The sequence below is a fragment of the Eretmochelys imbricata genome, chromosome 1, assembly GCF_965152235.1.
Source record: "Eretmochelys imbricata isolate rEreImb1 chromosome 1, rEreImb1.hap1, whole genome shotgun sequence".
Classification (NCBI taxonomy): domain Eukaryota; kingdom Metazoa; phylum Chordata; order Testudines; family Cheloniidae; genus Eretmochelys; species Eretmochelys imbricata.
The window spans coordinates 16,617,721-16,637,832 of record NC_135572.1 but is presented as its reverse complement, the minus strand read 5'-3'; positions in this window follow the sequence as shown (position 1 = coordinate 16,637,832).

Sequence of the window (20,112 nt, the reverse complement as noted above, 5' to 3'; positions counted from 1 at the left end):
ATATAGGGGCTTTGATTGAGCTCAAAGGCTTACGTTTCTGAACACATGGTAGCTTGGATCCCTTCCACTGACAGCACACACTCTCCATTTCCAGGCAGTCTGGCTGGCAATTAAAGGAACATTTCACAAGCAAAATGACAACACCCCTGCCATTAAAAGAGGGGGGGCTCAGTTTATTTACAGGTTGTCACACTATTTCTAACTAGCATCTATTTCTAACCCTCCATACACATGCTTGGTGTCCCAGCCCCCCATCATACACACACACAGAGGAATTCTGAAATGTTCTTCTGCAGACACATGTAAAGCAATGTTACGGAAACTCTTGTACCAAGACATGGGGTGGGGTGGGGGTTGGCGAGGGATACGAGCGCTGCCCATGATAGAAGCCGGCACATGACAAATAGCCGCTGCCCACCAAAAGGTAACACACAATCACTAGTATTTTTTTATATCACAGCAGCACCTAGAGACCACAGCTGAGAGAAGGGCCCCGCTGTGCGGGGCAGCATACAGACACCTATGGAGAGACAGGCTACAATCTAACCAGAGGAGACAGACAAAGAGCGGGAGGCGAAACAAGCGCAGAGATGAAGTGACCTGCCCGTGGTTACTCAGCAGGTCAGCAGCAGAGCAGGGGTTAGAACCCCACTCCCCTGATTCAATGCCCTGCCCTGGGACCATGCAGCCTCTTTCAACACCTGGCACCTGTCTCTTCTCTGCCCCTCTGGGCCAGCATTGCCAAGGTGCTCCTCTCCCGCTGTCCCTTTCAAAACCAGGTCTCCTTCCTGAGCCCCTAGCCTAGTTCTGGCGTCTGGCCTCTCCCCTTCCTTTCCTCTCATTGTCGCTCAGCCATATCCAGGGGCTGTTCTCTCTCCGCACACCTGTCCCTCTTTCATAGGGGGCAATCCTGAGAGCAGCCCAGGCCCCCTCAGCACCCACTGAATTCAGTGGGGATAGAGGATGCTGAACACCCTCAGAGGATCAGGCCTTTAATCTTCAGAGATCTACGTTTCCTCCCTTTGCTTGGCCTCATGCTCATGGCTTCCTGGCCCTTTTTATTCCTGCATCCTTCCCCCTACTTCCTGGGCCCCAATGGCCTCTCTCGCTCTCTCTTAGCCCCATGCCTCTTTCAGTTTCTCCCCTCACCATGTCCCTCTGCCTTCTTTGCTTGCCCAGCACCATTCTTCCCTCACACGCCATCCTGGCTTTTCCTAGAGCCAGCTACAGCCGCTGTTCTGGCACTGAATCATGGAGGGAACTATACTGTAACATGACCATCTCACATACATGCACTAGGAAACATTCCCTTATCTTCTCACTGCATGGATGGCCAATCTCTCTACAGGTGGGACTCATGGGATTGGTCTTCCCAGAAAGGTTTTGCGCCTGCCTGGATATATTCACTCTGTATGTATGAAACCAAGATCTGATGATTAGAGTTCAGTGCTTATGAAGACATAACCCGGATGTAGGCTGCAGTCTGAGCTTTCTCCCTCCCTGTTATAACACAACAGCTGCAAAACGCATTGCTCACAGATGTCTATAATTAGCAGCCGATATTGGCTTCTCATGGAATTTGAACCAAAAAGGTCGATGAATGTTGAACCCACTTGATTGAAATAGTAAATCAAAGACACAAGTTCCATAAACCTGCAACATTTGATTTTACTTTTTGGCCAAATCCTGATCCCACAGAAGACGGTGGCCCACTAAAACCCCATTAAATTCACTGGGACCAGAAGTCGGCTCATTGTCTCCAGCTGTCATTTCCTATGTGACCAGAAAGCTAAGCTTAATTGTTTCATGTTCCAAAGTTTTACCAAATCATAAATGAGGGTAATGGAGCCTTTGCTGCTACACTTGTGTTTATTACTTGCGTCTTCCTGCCCACCATGAAAAACCTATTTGCACCTAGACAAACACCAGCTGTTTGCTACTGTTTATGAGTCTTGCTCATCCGCAAATTCTGTCAACAGCCTCACATTTTATATATAGCACATTCTCTAAAGCAAGTCTACTCCAGGAACTTTTCCAATAACCACAATATAATAAAACATCCTATAGAAAAAACAGTTCATGCAAATAAAACTTTGTCTGGGTCACTGTCAGGAACCAGGGCTGCGGTGGTCAGGCCTAGCGGTCAGGAGCTGGGAAACAGAACTAAGGGTCAGAAGCTAGATGCCAGAGCCAATGGTCAAACCCGAGCCAGAGCCAGGAATTGGCGCTGAGAATCAGAACTGGGTTACCTGGGGTCAGGGAAGGGAGGAGCCAAGTTGGGTCCAAGGCACGAGCATGGCTGGGGCAGAGCTGGAGCAAAGCAAGGAAACCAGGACCAGCAACAGGTCAGGGTAGTCCCTCCAGGCCTAAATAGCAGGTCTGGGTCAATCAGAGGTCACGGGAGGAGTTGCCAGTCATCTCTACCATGGGTAGCACTTCCTGCAGTGACTCGTCATCCTAGTTGTATGATGTGTTAGCCATGGCATTGCCAAGGTGGTTGTGTGGCAACACTGCCCACCTAGAGCCCCACAGCTCTAAAATCAAATCCCATGAATCCTTACAGTCCTCCTCCTGAAGGACTATCATAGAGTTGGTCCTGTCTGGGTGACATTCATGAAAGTCTTTTACAAGTTCAGAGGCGTGAATGTTACCGACAGGTTCCCAACACCGCTTTTCGGGGCCATAGCCTTCCCAGTTTATGAGGTACCACAGTTTACCCTGCTTTAATCTGGAGTCCAGTAAGGCACGGACCTCATACTCCTCCTGGCCCTGAACTAAAACCAGCAGTGGCAGTGGGTATGTGTGATCAGGGAATGGGTTTCAGTGTATGGTCAAGAGAGACACATGGAAGACTGGGTGCAATCTTTAAGCGGGGTTTGAAAGTGACAGCATTGATTTTCTGACAAACCTGGTAGGCTCCAAGGAACTGGTGGTCTAACTTGCAAGACAGCCTGCTTGTTCTGAGATTCTTACCAGATAACCAGACTTTCTGGCCTACCAAGAAGACCAGCCTCTCCTGTCTTTGGCAGTCAGCATACCATTTGTAGTCCTTTTTAGCGTCCTCAAGGTGCCCTCTTAGTTTTTCCTCAAATGTGGTGGATTTGTTGAACCAAGTTGGTAACTGCCAGATTTGTAGAGGGGCATTTTAGCAGCCAGCCAGGTATCCAAGTCACTGTCAACTATTGGGATAGAATATCAATTATTTTGCTTACTGCTAAGAGCGGCTAGTTAGTAAGCCTTTGCAGAAACTTAGCATAACCAAGGCAAGCTGGGAGGGGTAGGCAGCTGTCACATGAAGTGAGTTTGACTCTACACCCTCTCTGACGTTCTGGGGCAAATGTCTGTGAAAAACAGAAAGTCTGGATATATTTTAGGATTGTCCTTATGGGGAAAAATACCTGCCAGACTCATGGTTCGAAACTGCTTGCTTAACAATTTTTTTTAGTGACATGTTTCTGTAACTCCTGCTTCTGCCTAACAGCTGATTTTGTTTAGTCAGCTATATAACACTTTTGTTTGACGTGCCTTTGTAACTTTGGGGGTATAAAAGAGAAATTGTGGGTCTGGCTCAAGTGGATTTGTGGACACTGCAAAAGCCCCAGCCACAAACGGAAGGTTGGCCACTGGAAATTTGCAGCTGAATCACCCGAATCCCACTCCAAACTCCTGCGGGGTAATCCTGAGGAGTAGTGATCAGTTTGGGGTGCTCTATAACCTATTGTGTTTGCGTGTGCTCAAGACTAAACAAAGCAGTGACTTCGAGTAAAGGCATTCTAGTGGGAGTGCTGGAGACTAATAAAGTACTGGCTTTAAGTGAAAGCATGTGGTTTTGATTTGTTTCTGTCAGCCACATAGCAGACAGAAGCGCTGCATCTCTCTTGGTCTGCCCTGATATCTCCTCACGGAGAGTAAAGTTACCAAGAACTTTGAGTTCGGGGGAACTTTGGGTAACAGTTTCAGGAAGGCCATTGGCAGTGTGGTGTAGAGTTGGGAGGTGAAAACTGTCGTTTGTAAAAAAGGGCTTTGTCCTGCAGAGACAAGGTCAGCATAGTTGTATGCAAATTTGATATAGGGTAGGAGGGTGGACCAGTTGTCTTGGTGGTAACTAAGAAAGCACTGTAAATATTGCTCCAGCACTTGATTCATCCTTTCTGCCTGACCATCTGTCGGTGGGTGGTATGCCAAGGAGGCATAAGTGTGGTTGTTTGGTAACCAGAGGGTTTCATGACAGAAACCCAAGATGAAGTGGGGACCTTGATCCAAAGGGATGTAGTTGGGAGCCCCTAGAAGTGGATGTAATTTGTTACTAGGAGCCAAGTTGTATCAGCCAAAGGTATGTGGGCATAGGGGATGAAGTTTGCCATTTTGGCCAATTGATCTATGACAGTTAGTGCTACTGTGTGGCCATTTGATTTGGGGAGTTCTACAATGAAATCCATGACAATGGCTGCCCATGGTCGGGGCAAGATTTTCAGAGGCATGAGGGTGCCGAGAGGTTTGGTGCGTGGCACCTTGGTGCCAATGGATACATTGCATGGGTCAACATAAGCCTGAATTTCAGCCCACATCTGGAGCCACCAAAAGAAGTGGGAGGTTAGGCAGTAGGTTCTGAGGCATCCGAAGTGCCCTGCTAGGATGTTGTCATGGCTCAGATGGCATACCTTCAACTGGAGACATCCTGAAGGACCATATATTTGGCTATTAATATGTTATCCCATCCTGCATGGAACATTGTTTTTCATTTCAGATACTGGATGCCATGGAATCAGGACTGGAAGGGAACTTGAGAGGTCATCTAGTCCAGTCCCCTGCGCTCATGGCAGGACTAAGTATTATCATAATCACTCCCACTGATATGCAAGAACTGGAATTTTCTGATAGGCTAAAATATAATTAGATTTACATTCGCCAAGCAAAAGGATATCAACCAACCAAGCAAACATACATCATACAAATAAGGAAGATCATCTTGGAGGCCCAGTGATCCATCTAGGTACCAACAGGACTTGAATACCAGATGTGTGATACCACCAAGACCAACATCCAGACTGATTAAATCAGCTTCAATAGGTATCATCAGGGACAAAATAGCTATCTCTTCCCATATGCAGATGCATGAAGAGTGGGACATTCATATCACTTATGACACATTATTGAGTTACTCAAGAACCCGCATACCCTGGACTTGAAATCGGCCCCAAGCAACCCAGTTTCTGTGGCACTCCGTGCTGGATTTTGCACCAAGCTAGAAATTTTGCATCAAGTTCAGGTAAATTCAAAGGGCCAGATGCCCAACCCCACTACAGCATGGCTGTGCCACTCTCCTGCAACTGACTACCTTGGGATTCCCCTCATGTGGGCAGTATCCCAGGATGGCATAGAGCTGGCGAAGGGAGTGTACCCAAGGAAATGAGTGCATGGCCAGCATGCTGCTGTGCTCTAGCAGTCTCCAGTTGTTTGAATGCCCCCTTGGAGGCATAGGCACCAGATTGCTCGGGGGGCCGGATCAACCCCAGGATCAAGGAAGCACAAAGGTGGTGTAATGCCACCTCTGCCATGCCTTGGGTCCTGCACTGGGCCCCAAACTGAGTTTTGAATAGAAAATGAAGGTAAATAATAATCATAGTAATTAATAATAATAAAGAAGGTCAGTACAGAATTCCTGGGGTGAGCTCTTTTGATATTACACCCAATTTATTTTATGCTGCTCCCTGTGTCTTCAATTTGCTGCAGATTTTCCTATTGACAACTGTAAAGAGGTAGAGTAGCCTCATTCCGGTACAGAGGGGGTTATCTCACTTTCTGGGGCTCAGCTTACCCCGCCCCTTTCCCCTCGCAGGAAGTGCAGGGGTGGAGCAGGAAGTATAAGAGCAGGGCCCTGCAGCTCAGTTGGAGTCAGGTCAGGGAAGGAGCCAGACATCCTTCCCAGGGAGCTGAACTGACAGTGGAGCCCATTACTGAGTGTGGGGGGTGATGACTCCCCTAGCCCGCCTGTCAAGAAGGCCAGGTGATGACCCGGGAGATGGAGAGACCCAGAGAGGAAGTGGAGAGTGAGCTGCTCGGTGCAGAGATGAGGAACGAGGCTCAACAACTGTGAAGCACCCCACCAGACGATGGAAGGAAGGAGCCCAGGGAAACGACGCATTAACTTGGCTGTGTTGCTGGGAGACAAGGCAGTGACTCCACGCTTCTCAACCGACCCTGTGATGAGATTGACCATTGCTTCTAGGGCCCTGGGCTGGGACCCAGTGGAGCAGGGTGGGCCCCAGTCCCCCTACCTCCTGGCCCTGCACTTGGTGCTGGATGAGTCATGGACTGCTTGCATGCTCAGCCCGTACCTAGAAGGCCTGAGCCACTGACTGTTTGTCTGCTCTGCCCCCCAACCAGGAGGCCTGAGCTACCACTTGCTCAGAGGCTCAGCTGTGAGCCAGGATGCTTGAAAGACCAACCCGGCGTGAGCACTGGTTCACCACCACTGCCAAAGGGAGCACCCCTGGACCTGAGATGCAGGAACCTTACAACACCACGTCACTAGAGTGATTTTCATGGGGAAGGCTGGAGGTTTTGGCAGCTGGCTAAGCATGGACGGCAGACTGGGGTTTAGGGAAGGCATGCATCTCTTCTTTCTCTTTCCCTTCCAAGAAGGGATGGAGGTGACGTAACATGTCTAGTGGGCTTGGACTGCAGCTTCCACACCCAGCACTAAAAAGGAGCCCACCTCATTGCTCCTGCTCCCTGCATCCAACCATGATAAGTGAGCAGGTTTGTTTGAAATAGTTGTTGGACATTTAAAATGGCATCATTAGTTTTCAGAGATCCCGGGATGGGTGGTGCTCATGGACGATCTAACTACAGTAGAACCCCGTTTATGCAAGCCTCCATTATCCGGCTCTCCATATTAACCAAACCGGGGCTGACAGCGGGAGTCCCCTGCCACCCAAGGCTGACAGCCTGAGCCCCTACTCCCCCACTCGGGGCTGAAGCTCTTTGCCCATTCTCTGGATTATCCGATCTGGCCCTGGTCCCAGTTAAATCGGGTACATGGGGTTCCACTGTTTTAGTAATACCAAGGGTGTTCATCCAAACCACAGGAGGCAGGCCAAGCTAGTCCACATAATGAAGAGAAAGCTGTACCCTGTTATAAAATCCAACAGCACTTGAGCAGTGACTCTCTCAATGGATTATAACTCAACTAGGGATCAAAAAAGAGGGAACACATTCTCTACCTATTACCCCTTGAATGACAGAAACCACTTCTGTGTTTGGCACATCTTAGACAAGACAAAGCACTGGGTAAATTGGAAGCAGCAGGTGAGACAATTATTCAATTTCTCTTATGGGTTCAGAGAGTGGCTTTCATTTGGGAGGTTCTTGGAAGATCATTACTCACCATTAAATAGCCACAGGTAGACACATACAGGTGGTGAATTAGTTTTCTTAGAGCACTCCACTGCAATCACTTGCAGGAGACAAATGATTGAGTCCTGCTGTGTGAAGCACCATTGCTGTGACACGACTGGCATACATCTTATTTTTCAGACATATAGGTCAAACGGCGTCGGTTCAAAACACAGGCTTTGGCCCAGCTGATCCCAGGATATACAGTCATTGCATTGTTCCATTTGAGATGCACTTGGGGATCCTTTGGGAGGAAAGATGTTCTATAAAAGTAAGGCAGGACCTAATAAGACAGTGTCTTTTCATTGTGGAGTGCCTTATTACTTGGAGAAAGGGAGCTTGTAAAAGCAGCAGCATCTCAGGTCTGGGCTAAACTACAAAGTTAGGTCAACGTGAGATGCCTTGTGTCGTCCTAGTTGTGCATGTGTCTACATTTAAGCTTGTCTCCCACCAGTGTAAGACCCTGGTGACAGTGACGCAGTAACACCACTCCCTGAGCAGCGTTGAGCCATGGCTGATACACTGAGGTTGACACAGCTATGTCAACGCTAACAGTGCTCCAGCAGCTGTCCCACAATGCCTGACACTGACTGCTCTGGTCATAATGGTGAACTCCAGTGCCGAGGAGTCACAGAGACTGGATGCCTCCCCTAATAAAGCCCTGTGAATTTTTGAAATGTCTTTTTCCTGTTTGCCCGGCGTTGCGAGCACACCTACCAGCTCTCCATTGTGTGCAGTTGACCATGCTCCAGAGGCGCTCTGGTTTGGAGCAGACGGGAGATATCGGATGTCCTTGGCCTGTGGAGAGAAGAGGCTGTACAGGCAGAGCTCCAAACCAGACGCAGAAATGTAGACATCTAGGAGCAGATTGCTCAGGGGATGCAGGACAAGCGGTACAGCAGGGACCAGCAGCAGTGCTGTGTGAAAGCAAAAGAGCTTCATCAGGCATATCAGAAGGCCAGGAAGGCCAACAGTTGATCCAGTGCCGAGCTGCAGACCCGCCACTTTTACAACGAGCTGCATGTCATCCTTGGCAGAGACCTACCACCACCCCGCAGACTGCCACAGATACCTACAAGGAGTCCAAGTCACAAGCCCCTGGCATGACGAGGAGGAGGGGGGACGACAGGGGTTCCAGCTATGCCATGGGCCAGGACCTGTTTGACCATCACAGTCCAGCCAGTCCCAGCAGCTGAGCCCGATTTGGGGAAGGAACCTCAGGTAAGTGTGTAAATGTCCTTCCCATTAGTGATGTACTGATGGCACCCCTAATATAACAGGACAAAGCTATTGACTTTTCATTCATTTACTTGTACTAGAAGAGGTAGCTGCAGAACTAAGAGGGGTAGAGTTATCTGCGTTTCATTCCCCTGTCGAGTTAGGCAAGTAGGGCTATATGAAGCAGTGTGTTTATGTACACAGGGATGTATCTTGAATCCTCCTGAGAGATCTCGATGAAACTTTCATGCAATCCTCTCCTGAAGGTCTCTAGGGATGGCAGCCTCATTTCTTAGAATCATAGAATCTCAGGGTTGGAAGGGACCTCAGGAGGTCATCTAGTCCAGCACCCTGGTCAAAGCAGGACCAATCCCCAATTTTTGCCCCAGATCCCTAAATGGCCCCCTCAAGGATTGAACTCACAACCCTGGGTTTAGCAGGCCAATGCTCAAACCACTGAGCTGTCCCTCCCCCATCATCTTCTTTTGCGCTAGACAATAATTTAAGCAGGCACCATTGCAGAACACAGGCTAGCAGCATATGGGGCTGGGAGGCTTCGGAATGCCAGAAGCAGCTGTGGTCTCTGTGCCTTTGTTACCCCCAGGAGCGAGATATCTGCTAAAATCACCGCCACCTGTGGAAAATGGTGCCAGTATTCAGTGTCTTTGCCCTGTACTCCTTGTTTCATGCAACTGAGCAATTCCCTCCTTATGTCCCTTGCCCTTGGCAGGCCATACTCACTGTGGCTGATGCTGTGAGTGGCACCATGCACAAGCTCTCTGAAGCAGATGTGCCAATGAGCATGTCTTGTGTAAAACTTTAGGGAAGCCAGGGAAGGAAGTTCTGAATCTGAACTTCTGCGTTCTGTTGTGACTATACTGACAATGGTACCTCTGAGCATTTCATCTGCAGCTGCTGCCATTGTGGCCTTGAGGTGTTCCCCCTCCACACCCCAGAATGCCTGAGACAGGTAAGGAGGAGAAAGGAGAGAACTCGGGATGACATGTTCAGCGAGACGATTCAAGCCAGAGCTGCGTCAGACTGTGAGCAGGGGGCCTGGCGGCTGAATGTTGCAGACTGTGTGGAGAAGGACAGAGCAGACAGAAGAAAGGGGCAGGAAAAGGAGAGGGAGATGCACCAGGACTGGGGGCTTCTCCAGCAGCAAACACAGATGCTGTAGACTGTTGTGGACCTACAGGTTCAACAATCACATGCTCACCTTCCTCTGCACTCCATTGAAAACTCCATTATGGCACCTCCCTACATACCCTGCCCCACATATTACACGTGGCATCAGGGGCCACATCTCTACCCCTACCACTCCACCCTGGGGACATTGAAGACAACCACAACTTCACATATACTGACCTGTGAAAGCCACAGTTGCTGTATGTGTAGCTAAAATGGACATGAATGTTCTTTTCCCTTGTTAAGTTCTGTTCCATTAATTTATTAAATTTTTAATATTTGCTTGAAATGGCACAGAGTTTCCTTTGCACTGATGTTGTTACCCAATACAATTCTCTTTGAAAAAGAATTAATTTTTTTTAGTTCACAACATATGCTGCAGGGCGCCTAGCGGTACTGAAAGCACCCACTCATTTGTTGTTGACAGTGTTATATTCATAGAGAAACACCAGGCACCACACAGTTCCTAACAGAATAGCAGGGCCAGGTAAAGCACAGTACACCACAATGCATTACTGTGACTCACCATTAAAGTGCTCTCTCAAAGTCTCTCTGAACTGTATAGCTCCACACTGAGTTTTTCTAATATCCCTTGTGCCTGGCAGTTCAAACTCACCAGACAGCCGCTCCACCTCCACCCCGGTGGAAACTTTTCCCCTTTTGCCTCACAGATATTATGTAGGACGCAGCGGGCAGCTATAACCATTGGGATTTTTTCTCACTGAGATCCAATCTTGTGAGTAAACAACACCAGTGTTCCTTCAGTCTGCCAAAAGCGCATTCAGCCATCATTCTGCACCCACTGAGCCTATTGCTGAATCTTTCCTTGGTGCTGCCAAGGTGGCTGGTATATGGCCTCATAAGCCAGGGGAGCAAGATATAGGCTGAATCAGGCTCATTATTGGCATTTCAACATCACCAGTGCTAATCCACTGGTCTGGAAAGAAAGTCCTTGCTTGCAGCTTTCTGAACGGTCCTGCGTTCTTAAAGAGGCAAGTGTCATGCACCTTCCCTAACCAGCCCACACTGATGTTGGTGAATCATCTCTAGTGAGCCACCATTTGCATAACCATAGAAAAATTAGCCCTTTCTGTTGATGTACACTGTGGTAAGTAGGTCTGGTGCCACAATAGGGCTATGCATGCCATCTATTGCTCAGTTCAGAATCCCCATTGCTGCAGATCCATCCGCCATGTCCTGCACATTGCTGAGAGTCACAGACTTGAGTAGCAGGAGACGATGACTTGCCCTGCACACTTGCAGGACAACAGCCTTGGCCCCCCACAGTGGATTTTCTAACTCCCAAATGATTTCTCACTGACCGGTAGCAATCCGGCATTACACGTGTGACACTGGTAAACCAGGTGCCAGCTCTTGCCAAGTCTGTCGGTGTCAGTTGACCACTGACAGATTCATAGTTGGAAACCAGACCAGCTCACCTATGTGTTAATATTATTCAAGATAGGTGTTGAACTTGTAAGAATGTCTTTAGACTCTATGAAATGCTTGTAAATTCATGAATCTTACTGGTAATGCCTGTATCCCGCGCAACAAGGTAATATGTAAGTTTTGCTTTATCATTGTAAAAATGCCTACTCTGAACTTTTGAACCTAGGCAGGAAAACTGGTTCCCCCACCCATCGAGAAGAACAATCAAGACTAAGTGGGCCATTATGGAACATCACAACACATCAGGTAGTTTAATGACCCTCTTACACCCACGAAGTTGCTACGTGATAGAAAGCATGTCCCATCAGCTTGAATTCTGGCAGAGGGAAACAAAGATAGCTGACATGAAAAATTTTCCTCTCTTTGCTGTTTGGACTCTTACAAGAGATGCAGTAAAGAAAAAAAAGCAGGGATCCCCAAGGTCAACCTGGGTTAGCAATAAAAAGACATTCAGTGCTGACAGATTACTACATCTCTGTCATCTTTTTGAATCATAGCTTGAACTCACTTGTGTATATATGTTGCCTGCTTTAACCTGTAAATAACTGTCTGATTTCTTTTCCCTAGTTAATAAATCCTTAATTTGTTTACTATTGGATTGGCTGTGAGTTTTGTCTTTGGTGTGAGATCTAAGGTACAAATTGACCTGGGGTAAGTGACTGGTTTCCTGGGACTGGGAGCAACCTGAATATTTTGTGATTTTTGTGTAAGTGACCATTTATCACTAGTCCAGCTTGCCTGGGTGGCAAGATAGACAGGAGTGCTCAAGGGGACTGTCTGTGACTCCATGGTAAGACAGATACAGTGATCCAGGAGTTCACATTTGCTACTGGGTTGGTAAACTCTAATCTTAGAACATAGAACCAGTTGGGGTGTCTGCCCTGCTTCTGACAGTCTGCCCTGAGGTTGGCACTCTCAGTTGTGAGCCACTCCAGACAGTGTGACAGCACGTTTCCAAAGCGTGATCGCCACTTACTTCTCCACTGTCCATGCAGCCCTCATTTTGGTGTCCCTCCACTGGAGGGCTCAGCACACAGATCCAGGAACGTGGCCTTGGGCATCTGAAAGTTATGCAGCCAGTGTTTATCATCCCAAGCCTGCATTATGATGCCATCCCACCCATCAGTGCTAGTTTCTCGGGCCCAGAAGCGGCACTCCACCATTAGCAGCTGCTCTGTGAAAGCCACCAACAATCTTGAACTGGTTCTTGCTCTATCCCACAGCAATCCGTCCTCCAGGAAATCATTATATGCCTTACAGCTCTTCTTGTGACTCTGCAAAATGCCAGAGGATCATGTGTCCTGTGCTTGCAACACTCATGACAACAGTGCAGAGTTGTGCAGGCTCCATGCTTCTGTCAAAGGTGGCGGACAGCGAGGAGGGTCATGCAGGCTCATGGGAATTTTAAAAGAGGGACAAATATTATGTGATATAGATGACATTAGGAGATGGAGACAGTTGCATGTCGGGAAGTTGGCCCCATGCTCCCAGTTACCCCTATGCAACTCAATTGCCCCACCATGCATTGTGAAAACTTCTCTGAATGGTGGCAAGTTACACACTGAAATGCCTGCCCATGGTGCACGACACCATGCATAGAAACAAGCTCTCCTGGTGAGTAGGCACAGCGCTGATGCAAGAAGCTAAGTAGGCACGCGCACAAGCGATATACTTACTGCTGCAATTTTAAGTTGATGTAACTTGTGGTGGCAAAAGTTTGTAGTGTAGACATGCCCCCAGTTAACAGATCTGCTCCTTGGGCCAGCTTTGCTCTTCCACTGCAGCAACTTATGAGCCTGAAAACCCAGAGCTGCTGACTCTGCCCCGTTCAAGGAGTAGAAGATGCTGTTTTACTGATTGTGATCCATCCCCTATCATCCAGTCCTACATTCTGGCAGTCAAAGGTTTAGGGACACCCAGAACATGGGTTTGCGTCCCTGACCATCATAGAACTATAAGGTTAGAAGGGACCACCAGGGACATCTAGTCTAACCCCCTGCCAAGATGCAGGATTTGTTGTGTCTAAACCATCCAAGACAGATGGCTCTCCAGCCTCCTTTTGGAAACCTACAGTGAAGGAGCGTCCATGACCTCCCTAGGCAGTCTGTTCAAATGTCCTACTGTTCTTACAGTAAGGAAGTTTTTCCTGAGATTTAATCTAAATCTGCTATGCTGTAGTTTGGACCCACTGCCTCTTGTCCTGCCCTCTGTGGCAAAAGAGAACAATTTTTTTCATCTTTTTTATGGCAGCCTTTCAAGTATTTGAAAATTGCTATCATGTCCCCCCTTAATCTCCTCCTTTCCAAACTAAACATACCCAGTTCCTTCAGCCTTTGCTCATATGGCTTGCATTTCATCCCTTTGATCATCTTTGTCTCTCGCCTCTGGAGTGACTCCAAAATTTCTTTTTTGAGTAGTAACAGCTAATTTTGAGCCCGTCATTTTGTTTGTGTAGCTAGTAGAATCATAGAATCATAGAATATCAGGGTTGGAAGGGACCCCTGAAGGTCATCTAGTCCAACCCCCTGCTCGAAGCAGGACCAATTCCCAGTTAAATCAGTATTTACCAGGAGAGCTTGTTTCTATGCATGGTGTCGTGCACCATGGGCAGGCATTTCAGTGTGCAACTTGCCACCATTCAGAGAAGTTTTCACAATGCATGGTGGGGCAATTGAGTTGCATAGGGGTAACTAGTATTATGTTTTCCAATGTTCATTGCTTTGCATTTAACAACATTGAATTTCATCTGCCATTTTGTTGCCCCATCACCCAGTTTTGTGAGATCCCCAGTCTACTTTGGACTTAACTATCTTCAGTAATTTTGTATCATCTGCAGACTTTGCCACTTCACTGTTTACTCCTTTTTCCAGATCATTCAGGAATATTTACTCCCACTGCCTATACCCTCTGCAGGTGGCTGGGGAGCCTCTGCTCTGCCTGGTCCGTCCCTTTGCAGGCACAGTCTGTGCTGCCCACCTAACTCAGGTGTACGGCTCCCAGCAGCACAGTGTCTGAGTGCCTCACAACCTGTGAGGCGAGGATGTGCTACTATCCCTTGTTTAAGTAGCTGGAGAACTGAGACACAGAGCGACTAAGTGACTGGCCCAAGGTCACATGGGAAGTCTGTGGCAGAGCACACATGGCCTGGGTCTCCCAAATCGTAGGCTAGTGTCCTACTCACTGGACCATCCTTTCTGTCCTGTTCCAGGGCCTTTTGGCTGTGAGAAAGCCATGATTACCCCCCTTTTTAGCCATGTCAGAAAAGCAGCCTTCACAATGCTTGGTGTGTGGGGTATTATTATTGGACTTTGCCAGTACGATCTGAAGCTGATAGCAGTGGTTGACATTCTTGAATGTACAGCCATTAGGCCTCAGTAATGGATATGCATTTACAAAAGGATGTAGCTCCTCGTTGCTATTTACTCATACTGCAGTCGTAGCAAGAGCCCAGGGCCCCACTGTTTTGGAATGCTGCACATACACATAGCAAGGAAGCCCCTGCCCAGAGAAGCTTACAAGCTAAATACATAAGACAGACACACAGAGAGAGAGCGAGAGAGCGGGAGAAAGGAAGCATTATTAGTCTTATTTTACAGATGAGGTGCAGAGAGACTGATTTGCCCAAGGACACATAAGACAACTGTAGCAGAAGCAGGAATTGAACTCAGAGCTTTAGTCTCCCTGCCTGCTGTTTGAACCACAAGAGCACCGGGATGTTGAAGGCTAAGCTGAGACCTTGTTAGGCTGCCCGAGTCTCTTGAGTCTGGCATTCTCTCCAGACCAGCAAAAAGAAAAGGAGTACTTGTGGCACCTTAGAGACTAACAAATTTATTTGAGCATAAGCTTTTGTGAGCTACAGCTCACTTCATCGGATGTATTCAGTGGAAAATACAGTGGGGAGATTTATATACACAAGGAACATGAAACAATGGGTGTTCCATACACACTGTAAGGAGAGTGGTCAGGTAAGGTGAGCTATTACCAGCAGGAGAGTGGGTGTTTGTGTAAGCTTTCTGGCCTGCTGGGATCCTGTCATGGCTGGGAGATATTGCTGAGAGTCCCATCCTTCATACCTAAGGGTAAAGCTCATCTGTGCTGGCGACAGATCCTTCTCTGGGTGCCAGTTTGACTCTGTGGAATGAATTCCTTGAGGAACCAAGGAGCATCAGATCCCTCCCGGCTTTCCACTCTTCTCTGACCTCGCCCTCCCTAACATAAACACATAGCAACAGACATGGTTGTATTTAACCTTGTACCCCCCAAACACATGACCAAAACAAGACATCTCACTGCACACACTTCTCCCTGTGGAGACAGGAGGAGCGAATCAACAGCATGTGACAGATGTGTTGTCATGTTGCGTAACGTGCTGCTGGAAGGCGCTCAGATCACTGCTGTGCGGAGCACAGTATAAAAACCCACATAGAACAGAAAAGTTAAGTGGATGAGGCACTGGACTTGAGCTTGAGAAGACCGGGGTTCACTTCCTAGATCTGACACAGGAATGCTGTGTGACCTCAGGCAAGTCACTTAATTTACCCTGTCCCTCCCGTCTTCGAAACAGGAATAACACAATACGTGTGGTAGGAAAGTAAGGATAAAATCCATTCACGATTATGAGACGCACCGAAAATATACAGACGCAGGCTGTATAAGTACCTAGCTGCAGAGAATCTCTCTGGTGCTCACTTTTGAGAATGAAGAAGATTTAGCTGAACATTTTAGAACCTTGAGATTGAGATCAAATTCCAACTCCGGAAAGTGGAATAAGTTCATGTTTTTAGTTTTTTTATTTTTCTCCAGACCACTTGGCCCACCCCAATCAACGCTGTCGTCTACACAGTTGCATCATACGCTTTGGAACAAACCCTCCTTCTTGAACACACAGGGTCATGTCTCTCGGGTTTAGCTTGCCATTGCCAATTTATTGCTAAGCACAAAAATGCCTTAGAGCTCCGTGAGCTGTGCAAGGAACGTGATCTCAGCGCGCCAAAGAATGAAAGCATTGTGTGGGCAAGGGAAACAAGGGCAGGGACGAGCCAAGATTAATAAAGGATGATTCGCTGTGGCAGTTACAGAGGGAAACATTAAAAGGAGCCACTTAAACGTATTACAGCTATAGTACTAGCCCTTGCTGCTTTTGGGCTCCATGGGGAGGGTTAATAAAGAGTTGATCAGTAATTTCAGCGCAATGAGTAAGGCAGGATGCAAATAAGAAATTGGAAGAGGCCATCACAGGAGGAAAATTCTGGAGCGATTGTAGAAAAGTGTCGTGTAGTAGAGATAGTTGGGAATGGAAGCTGTTTGGTCCAGTGCATACGAGACCGGCGGGGGATTCAGACCAACATTCTGTTCCTGGTTCTATCCCCAACCTACTGTGTGACCTTAGGCAAGTTGCCTGACTTCTCAGCGCCTCCCAACCTTCATCTGTGCTCTCTCTTTCTAATCCTAGCTCTTCTGGGCAGGGACTATCCCTTCCTATTTGTTTGTACAGTGCAAGCCACAAGGAGGCTTTGAGCTTGGAAGGGACCCTAAGCACTAGCATAATATGGTAACAAATAATAATAAATCTTATTCCAGGAATTCACAGCTCATCTACCACACTATATGAATGGCTCACTTAGCGTGAAACTTACCATGTGCAGAAAGGTAGTACATAGGTCTGGGGTTGGCTCATTGCACCAGGGTGAATTCTACCCTTAAACAAAGGCAGAAGTCAGCTCAAGCTTCAAAATTCAGATCTGCTAGGTCAAATGGCAGGCCATGTGGAAAAAGAGGCATTTGTTAAATTCTACAGCCACAAGCCAGTTCTTTCTTATTGTTTCCATGTGCTTCACTTGTCTGTATTGCAGTATCTTGTCTTATATTTAGAGTGTAAGCTCTAATGGGCAGGGGCCAGCTCTGTGTCATCTTTTTGTTGACAGTCTAGCACAATGTAGCTGGGGCCTTTAGGCACCAGAGCAGCACTGGGGAGGCCTTGCGGGGCTATAGCCATCCTGAAATTTGCCTTAGCCCTCCCATAGCCACCCCTCCCAGTGTAAAGGTCAACAGCTTTTCCCCTGAGGTGCCCATGGATCTATACATTTTGTTGGTATTTAAATAGGAGACAAAACATTTAAAAAAATCTCAAATAAAGGTCTGGGTTGTGCTGGCCCCTTTGTGAATCTGGAAGTGGACGTGCCCAGTGCTCACTGCAGGATAGGGCTTAGCAGATAAGACTGTGCAGGTAAGAGCAGAGAGTGGAGGAACAATAATAATAGGGTGTTTCAGAGATGGTAGACTGCTTGCATTGTTCCTAGCCGTATGAAGTCAATCAGCAGCAGGAATCACAATGCCCCGCTGCTATCAGACAGCCGTGTTCTGTATGCAGCATGGCACAAGAGAGTTTTAAGAAGGGATAAGAAGGAGAAGGTGGATTTTAATGGGGCATTTTTCCCAGGGTAATGGAGCTACATTTCCGAGGGATGCAGTTCATGTATTGTCTTATGGGTGTGCTCGTTACAGGCGAGTAGTTATATTATTTGTGTTAATTCTATTCACTCTTATTCCCAAAAATATTCAGCAGTGCTAGGTAACTCTTATCCAACACAAGGACATAACAAGAAATTCTATAACTATAGAAGAGCAAATATATATATATTTAGGGCTGCATTAGCAGAAAGAACAAGTGGGGCATTGCTAAGAGCACAACTGCCATGCCGGATTAGACCCAGAATCCATCGAGTTGCTGTTGCTGACAGTGGCTAGTACCAGATACTTCAGAGGGAGGTGTAAGAGCCCCACAGTACGTGGATGTCAGATAATCTGACCCATGTATGGGTCTCAAAGGGTATGTCTATAATGCAATAAAAGACCCACTGCATGGCTGCGGCTGGCCTGGTTCAGCTGACTCAGACTTGCAGGGCTTGGGCTGCAGGGTTAAAAGTTGCAGTGTAAACATTCAGACTAGTGCTGGAGCCCGGGCTCTGAACCCTGCAAGGGGTCTGGGTCTCAGAGGCCCAGGCTCCAGCCCTCGCCAGAACATCTACATTGCAAATTTTAGCTCCACACTCCAAGCCCAGCAGGCCCAAGTCAGTTGACCCAGACTCAGTGCCGTGGGTTGCTTATTGCAGTGTAGACGTATAGTTAGAGATTGGCTTAAGCCCTGCACCAACATACCCCTTCCAAAATTTGTTGTCATTAATGACAACTCTGGATATTCGTGATAGCTATATAAAGAGCCAATTCCCCTTTGAATCTTGCTGAGGTCTTGGCTTACAGGAACATGCCCTGTCTTCACCATACGAGGAAACATAACAGATACCTGCCTTTTGGAAGGGGCGGGAAATGCAGCCAGCAGCTGCCAGTTGCAAAATGGCTGCTTGCGGGCCACAGCTACTTGGCAGATGCTCCTATGGAAAGTTGTTGTTTCGGTGTGATGCCTGTCATTGCGATACAATGGCAGTATCTAATCGGGCTGGAGGTCTGCGTTTTCAGAGCGGCTGAGTTCCGGCCATTCCAGTTGGCTGGCTTCAATGCCCTCAGATAGTGTGGTGAGGAGACCAAGCTGGGAGAGTGGGTGCCAGGCCCATCTGAACATCAGGCCACTTAGGTTGTTAAATAGGGTATTTAAACCCTCCTGCAGGTGTCCCGACTTTTTCTTAAAAATGGGCAAATTGTCCCATATTTTCTGTCTCCCCCCACACCAGTACTGGCGGGTCTTTCTGCTGGCCTGAGCCCTGCTCGCCAGCCACCCTTCCACCAGCGATGAGTGGGGGGGGGGGTCCAGTGGCTGATGGTGGGGGTGGGGGTGCAAGGCTGGTGGCGGGGCGAAGATGCAGCGTGCAGAGCTGGCCGCTCCCCCTGCTGGTCCACCAGCACAGCCCCCGCTACGTGCCAGTTCTCAGCCAGCAGGACCCCACCCCTCGTTCCGTTTCTGGCCGGCACTGGCTGCGAGCTGCGGTGGCTGGTGAATGTGGGCAGGTGCCAGGAGGCGGCTGGTTACCTGTGGGCTCTGCTGCCCACCCATCGGCCCTTTACATGCTCCCCCTCTCGCTGTCCTCTCCCTGCTTTGCCCCTTCACCCCCACAGCGCTGCTGCTCCTCCATGTCCCCCGTGGTGGGGCGCGTCCCACTCCCAGCGCTGTGTGGAGAACCAGCCCCTGGTTGGCATGCTCAGCTCACCAACAGCCTGGCCGGCAGGCTCCTTCCTTCCCCTGCTGCCTCTGGCTGGGCCAGAGCCCCAGGAAAGCCCAAGACCCTGTGGCCTGGGGTGCTGGCCAAGAGGAACCAAAGCCCCGCACAGCACTGGCATGGGGAAGCTTCTCTGCCCTTCAGCTAAGCTCTGGAGTGGTGGTGGTGGGGCGGGGGAGAAGCGATTTCCAGCCCGTTCATGCCCCGAACCTGCAGGCTCCACAACAGGCAGGGGCTTAGCACCCTCTTCACCCACCCCCGCAGCCCTGGGTCCTGCCCCCAGGGAGCGCAGGGCTGCTCCGTCCCCTAAGTACCCTCCCCTGCTGAGCCACCTCTCTGGCCGGGTTTGCTGAAGCCCCTGCAGTCAGGTTCCCTGGGCCCTGGTGCACAATGCATCCTTAGGGCTTAACCCCTTCCTGCCCGTGCTGAAGCCAGGGGACAGGAGGCAGCTGGGTTATGTCCATGGCCAGTCAACTTGATGTTAATTTGAAAGTTTGTACTACATAGCTCTGATTGATTGCCATTGAACTCGCTTGAATACGAGTAAATTGACCAGGTGTCCCATGTTCAGCATAGGGAAATATGGTCACCCTCTTGTTAAATCTAGATTTAGGTGCCCGACTTCAGGAAATCCTGGGCTAAATGGACCTGGCAACGCCGGGTTGGGTTAACAGGCTTTGATACAAAC